The following is a 7706-nucleotide window of genomic DNA, read 5'->3' as shown; positions in this document are numbered from 1 at the left end:
AATAAGGATAGATAATGGTCAGACAACGGCTCATATTAAGGTCTTATTCAAAGGCAGAGTCTCTACCAGGAGGCTAACCAGTAGAAATATTACTAGGCACCATCAAGGCCTATTTCAAATGGAAAAGACCATGAAGCTCACCTGTGAGAATACTCCAGTCAACTCCTTTTTCCCAGAGAGGTGGTGGGTGGGAATGGAAGGTGGGAGTGAACCCTGATGGGAATTACAGGAAGGATTAAAACTCAAGCTAAAGATCACAACCAATAGCCTTGATATTTTTTCAATGCCTTTTTAACATAGATTTTGATTGATGCTTGTAACCCCTAAGCTAGCACTCTGAAATGGGTTTTCCTGCTCTCTTGCCCCCTCCCACATCAGGAGTTCTATCTCTTCTCACTTCAATAAATCTTACACCATTTACTTTTCCCTTCCATTACTGTCCATGGATTTTATTCTTTAAATTTGTGAGAAAAGAACCCAGAGGAAAATTGGTGAAGTGGGGAATCAAGTCTCATCTCAAAACTCTGGTTGCAATCATTCTGACAGTAACCTCCTAACCAGTTTTTTTTCTGACCCCAGGATGAGAAATCCAGGGAATTCTCTGCTCAGTCTGCAGTCAGAGCCTCATGAAATATAGATCTTATAACATTCCTTATTTGTTCAAATCCTTCCAACTGCTCCCCAAACCTATGAGATAAAATGTAAATACCTCAGAATCATAGCACCAGACCCCTCTCCATCTGGCAACAACTGGTTTCTTCAGAGATATGTGATGTTTTAAGAAACTGGCACATTTTGCCAATTGCCACAGTCCCCAAAAGTGGCATGTCCCTGTCTCCTTATGTCTGCACAGATGGTTCTAGAGCCTGACATGGACCCAAACAGTTTTCTATCTGGGTAATTCCTATTCTTCCTTCAGGAGTGAAGCAGGACATCATCTCCTCCAACCACCCACTTCCACTGCCTCAGCAGGCAGCTGATAGGGAGAGTCCCACTTCTGCTCATCCACAGGTCCTATGAAGCACCACTTAGTGACAGTCAACTCACGATGCACATTATACTCAATGTACATGGGTTTCTATATTTCAAAAAAATACAGAATTTAGGGACCACCAGGTTACAGCAAAGGAGAAGCAATTGCACAGGGGCATAAGTCCTAGGACACAGGACACATCTAGAGGCTGTGAATACACAGGTGAAGCCAAGAGACACCACAGTGTCAATCAACTCAGAGACTTGAAAAAGAGAGCACTGTGACCAACTCATTCTAGGGGAAACAGCAACTAGATCCAAATCACAAACAAAACAAAACAAAACAAACCAGAACAACAAATTCAGACTAATTGTCTGTCTCTGTCATGAGGCTCAGTGCAAAATTTTTAAACAAAATAACAAACCAAACCCAGTAGCAGTATCAAAAGATAATATACACCATGACAAACTGGATTTAACCCTGTTCCAGAGAAAGAAACACAGCGAAAAAAACACAGCCCTTTGCATTGCTGATTCTGCTTTCTGGAATGCTCTTTCCCTGGCTGCTAATGGGACAGATGCCTAATATTTAATGTCTCAGCTTAAAATACCTTGTACTCAGAAAGACTTCACTGACTCTCCCAGGCAACTAGATGCCCTATTACTTGCTCTCTCAACATCCTATTCATTTCCTTCCTGGCAATTAAGCAATGGGTAGTTACTGAATTTGCATTCCTGCCTATTGGCTATCATCTCTCAACCCTAGCATGTGACCCTTTTGAGGCAGGGATCTTTTATCTATTTTACCTTTGGGTCTTCAACATGGACAAAGCAATTGACACACAGTAGAACTTTACAGATATAGGTTGAATAAATCAAATTCTGGAATTCTAAGGAACACATTCAAGATACTCCAGATGGTGCCAGTCTGTTTTCACAGAATCTATTACTTCCAAGAGGAATGCCTTTCGCTCCAGATTGGGTGGGCTGCTCAGGTGACTGCAAGGTCTCTCTGCAAAAATTGGAATAATTTTCTTTTGATTCAGCACCATTTTCTTCTTTAGGAGGACAGCCTAACAGAAGTGAAATATTAGCAGTGTTCAAGGACAGAACCACCATCCATACCACACTTTTCTAGAAAGTCAGTCCAATACCTCCCTTCAGGAAATGCATTCTCAGGAATAATTTAGCAAAGAAAAACACACAATGGCCAACATCAACTACACAACAGGAAGCATTTTATATACTTTTTGTGTTTAATCCACCGAGTCCCCAAATAATTCTATGAGGTAGATACTATTACCACCCTCATGTTCCAGATGAGGAAACCAAGGCCCAGAGGAGTAAAGAAACTGCTCCCATGTCACACAGCTGGTTCATGTTGGAACATGATTCAAATTCAGGGTATCAGATGTCAGAGCAAGAGATGTGACCTCAAAGTCATCTATGTAAAGATGTCCCTTGTAACAATATTTGCAGTAGTTGAAATCTGCAGTCTCTTACTCCACTCACTTTCAATCTGTGGCCATAGTCACTTGAAATTAACCTCCAAGATTTTTCTACCCTATCACTGCTTGTCCTATCCCTGGTCAATTCTCAACTCTCCTTAGGATTCCTCTCATTTCCAAGTTAAAATTAATCCTGCACTGTCTAATGCAGTAGGACCTCATGATTGAGCTCTTGAATTGTGGTTGCTCCCCATTGAGTCCATAGGTGGCCAAATAGAAGTCCCTCAAAAGGTTGTAAGAAAATACAAGAAAAATAGAGGTTAAATAATGGGGTTATGAGAAACTTAACCTAATCAGTGCATTAATCCACTCAAATGTATTAACTGGATGGTAACTGTAGGCAGGTGTGGTTGGAGGAAGTATGTCACTGGGGTATATATTTTGTCCCTGGTGAATGGACCTCTCACTCTGGATCCTGGTGCCACAACTTGAGTTGCTTTACTCTGCTTCTACCATGTTGTTCTGCCCCACCTCAGGGGCCAGAGCAACAGATTTGGCCATCTATAGACTGAGACCTCTGAAATCATGAGCCCCAAATACACTTTCCCTCCTCTACATTGTTCTGGTCAGGTCTTTTGATCAGAGTGGTGAAAAGGCTATCTAAAACACAACCTATTACTGATCAAATAGGTACAAAGCAGCCCCTTGACTCAAAGTGAGTTCAACTCTGTAATACAAGCCTGACTTCGGAGCTCCCCATAGGATTAGACTGAAGTGAATCTCCCCTGAGACCACAGTTTTATCCAGCTTTCCCTCCCATCCTGCCCAGCTCCCCTCACTTCATTTCTCCTATGAGTATTCTTTCAAGAAACCATGTACACCAGAACCCCCATAACAGGCTCTGCTTTTAGGGACCCTGACCTCTGGCAGTGGCTTATCAAGTGCTAATTGGTGCATGCTAGCATTCACTGGCATTTAGGAGCTCAAATTCAGCCCAAACTCAGCAGACCACATCATGTGGATGAGCACCCTTTTCTCAGGGACAAAAGCCACTGATTAGTCGGGACTTGGCTGAGATTCAAAACCCAGGATCTCCAGCTTCAGGACCCACACCCTCAATCACTGTGTAGTGCTGCTTCCTTGTGCTAAAGGAACAAAATCAGTAAAATTGAGAGACAGGGGCAAGCTGTGTCAACCAACAAAGGCCTGTATGCCTTTTCCTCCCTTAAAAAAATCACAGAGAAGTTTGTTTAAAGAACAATTATCCTGACTCTTCTGACACTAAACTACCAACCCAGTATCTGATACCTTATATGCCTGTAAATGGGATATTGCACTGCATTACTACATCATGGCCATAAAACCAGGAAGTTAAAAGGAATGCAACACTGTCATCTAGTCCTTGGCCCAAATTCACATTGAATGAAAAAACCTGAAAGCACAGAGAAAAACTCATATACTCCAGTTATCTGATACTTGAAAAAGTTGCCCAAAATATATGTTGGAGAAAAGATAGACTTTTAAAAAATGGTGCTGGGGAAAATAAATACCCGTATGTAGAAGAATGAAAGTTGACCTCTATCTCTCATGCTACATAAAAATCAAATCAAGCAGACCAAAGACCTAGGAATTAAGACCATAAACTTTTTAATGGCTGGAAGTAAACAGATGTGACATTTGGATATATTGGAGAAGGCACAAACTCCCATAACACAACTCTAAGTGTTCAAGAAATAAAAGCAAGAATCAGTGAGATGGCATCAAATTAAAAAGCTTCTGCACTTAGCAAGGGAAACAATTAAGTATGTGAAAGAAGAGCCTACGGAAAGGGAAAAAATCTTTTTCTGCTACTCCTCTGACAGAATTAATATCTAGAATGTAGAAAGAACTAAAAAAACTTAACACCAAAAATAAATAAATAATGTAATCAATAAATGGGGAAAATAACTAAATAAACATTTCTCAAAAGAAGAAATATAAATAGCTAACAAAAATGTTCAACATTTCTATCAACTGGGAAATGAGAATAAAAATTACACTGAGTTTTCATCTCTGTTTAGAATGGCAATCATCAAGAATACAAATAAAAACATCTTCTGGCAGGGACTTGGAGGGAAAGATACACTCATACATTATTGGTGAGACTGAAAATCAGTACAATCACTTTAAAAGCAGTATAGGGATTCCTCAAAAGACAAGGAATAGAACCACCACATGATCCAGCTTTCTCACTTCTTGGTATTTATCCAAAAGAAATAAAATCAGCATAGTATAGAGATACAGGCACATCAATGTTTATAGCAGTGCAATTCACAATAATCAAGTCATGGAACCAGTCCAGCCACCTGTCAACAGATGAATGAATTAAGAAAATATGGTATATATACACAATGGAGTTTTACTCAGATATAAAGAAGAATACAATTATGACATTTGCTAGCTATTGAATGGATCTGGAGAACATCATGCTAAGTAAAATAAGGCTGACTCAGAAAGTCAAGAGTCTAATGTTTTCTCTCATATGTTGAAGCTAGACTAAAATAAGGAAATCCCATGATAGAGAGGAAGTCTGTGGAGAAGAAGAAGGAGATTAAAGGGGTGCTATGAGGAATGGGAAAAGGGAGAAACTATAGAATGAAATTGACACTGTCAAGAACCATTTGTGGACTTTGTATGGACCAAACCTGCATCATAGCCAGTGAATAGGAAAATCTTGTATCTGGGAACTTCCAGTGGCATTCTGCTGGTTAAGACCACCCAGATACATGTGAATTTCTATTCAGCTCAATTATATCCCACACAGCGCAGAAGATGGGGTAACCTGCTGCAGTCACCTAGACACACAGACTCCCAGACATGGGTGTGGCTTCCCAAGATGCCAATCAACCTGTTGACTGCAAGACTCCACCCCTGAAACCTTATCCCTGCCTTTGATGTACCCCCTTAAATAAACCACCAGAAGCATTTTCTAATTGTTCTGTTCTAGCTAGTACCAGGACTGGAAGAATCTATCAGGCACTCCCTTAAAACTATAATTCTGACTTTGTCTTTTATTTCTTCACTAATTACTTCAGAGTTTATTTTCTCAGGTGGTTTATCCCCACCTGCAGGAAAAATTACCCTGGAGAGGTGCTGGCCGGCCCATGATATAACTCAAATGTGCTATGTACATATATTAATATACCACAGTGAATTCCACCTTTATGCATATCTATAAAGCACCGATTTAAAAAAATAGGAGGAAGACCAGTAGAGTAGAGGAAGGGGAAAGGGGGCAGGGAGGAGGGGAGGGCAAGAAGAAGCACTGGGGAATGAAATGAAGCAATGCATGAATGATTATATCAAAATGAACCCCACTGCTATGTATAACTCTAACTTAATGATTTTTTAAAGAGAGAGAATTTTTTAATATTTATTTTTCAGTTTTCAGTGGACACATCTTTATTTTATTTTTATGTGGTGCTGAGAATTGAACCCAGCGCCCTGCACATGCCAGGCAAGTGTGTTACTGCTTGAGCCACATCCCCAGCCCAATAATTAAAAAAAAAATTAAATGAAAAAGAAGATAACAGCAACCTGTGTGACCAAATATACTGAAACACCTTACCAACAAGTGTCATGGCAAATATTACTATAGAGAGAACACATGGCACCCAGGACTCCAGAAATATGATTCAGCCTTTTCATTAGGGCAACAGATATCAGACCACCTACCTCTATGCTTTTATTTTGAATTTTGGGGGAAATCGAGGGTGTCTTTTTTGTGGTGCTGGGGATTGAATCCTGGGGCACTCTACCACTGAGCTACATCACCAGTTCTTTTACTCTTTGAAACAGGGTCTAAGTTGCTGAGGCTGGTCTTGAACTTGTTATCCTCCTGCCTCAGCTTCTTGAGTCACTGGATTAAGGTGTGTCATCATGTCCAACTTATTTTCAATTTTTAATGATGCATAATAATTATGCACAATATTAGGATTTGTTGTGATACATTCATGCATGCACAACTAACAGTTTGGTCTCATACTCCCTCCTTCCCTCCTTTGCTTCACTTTCTCCCTCTCTCCCCACCATCTCCAGATCACCTTCCAATAGTCTGCTGGTTTATCCATGAGGGGATTTTTTTCCCCCTCTTTTCTCTCAAAAAACCTATGATCCTTGACTTTCAGAGTCTGGCTAATTTCAGTATGATATGATTTAATTGCCTCCATTTTCCTCCAAATGACCCAATTTTGCCGCAGTCTGGCTGGGCACAATCAGGAGCCACTTGTCAAAAGAAACTAACTTTATTTTTAGAACCACACACGCCAAACAAAACAGCCTCTCAGGAAAAATCCTCAGAGCCTCAACTGCCACCACCGGCTTTCCACAAGCCTCTCTCTCCCACACAAGCCTCTCTCCACCTCCCACAATCCTCCTGCTCTTGAGGCCGATTGGCTGGGTCACGTGGGCGGAGCCAAAAAAAGTCCCCCAATGAGCAGCTCCGTGGTCTGAAAGGGCAGGGAAACAGTCCAATGAGCATCACCGCAGAGGAGCCAATCAGCTAGATGTTGCTGGGGCCGAGGAGCCAATCAGCTAGATGTTGCTGGGGCCGCTGTGAGCCAATCATCAGCCGGCAGCTGGAAGTTTGCTGGCAGCTGGAAGTTTGCTGGGGCCCCTTTGACTGTGGCTCTCAACATCTCCCCCTCTCTGTTTAAACAACAAGCATGTGGCTTAGGGACCGTGTCTGTTAGGCAGTCCAATTCAACATATGGTCCTTACCCGTCATCGGATGAACTGACCTCTAGGCGTCAGCCTCCTGTCTTAGGTTGGTACCACTGCAATTGGATCATACCCGTCACTGACTACCGGTCCAGCATACAGATATACTTGTGGATAGGCCTTTGCACCAGTGGGGGGGTGAGGTTCTTTGCCTCACCTCTGTTGGCCCCCAAATTTTAGACCATCACTAGTAGAGGAGGATGCAAAATGCCATGACATTAAGCCAATTGAGGGCTCCTTTGAAAAATTGTACCACCGGTGACATCATCAGCAAAAATACCCCAACACTACCACAAGTCGCTGCACCAACAGATAGTTCACAATGCATACAGGTGAGCTCACAATGTGTCCAGGCAAGTTCTGCAAGCAGTTCAGTGATGGCTATTGTAGAAGCTGTAGATTGGTTTTATCTTTGACTTCACCAGCACTGGGATGAAGATAGGAATTCTGGCAATAATGGCTAAAGAAAAAATTATGTAACATTACAGAAGGCACTAAAAGAAAACAATTTTCTTAACAATTTACATT

This window comes from Marmota marmota, unplaced genomic scaffold, assembly GCF_001458135.2.
Source record: "Marmota marmota marmota unplaced genomic scaffold, marMar, whole genome shotgun sequence".
In the NCBI taxonomy this organism is placed as follows: Eukaryota; Metazoa; Chordata; class Mammalia; order Rodentia; family Sciuridae; genus Marmota; species Marmota marmota.
Note: the sequence above shows the minus strand (reverse complement) of the source record.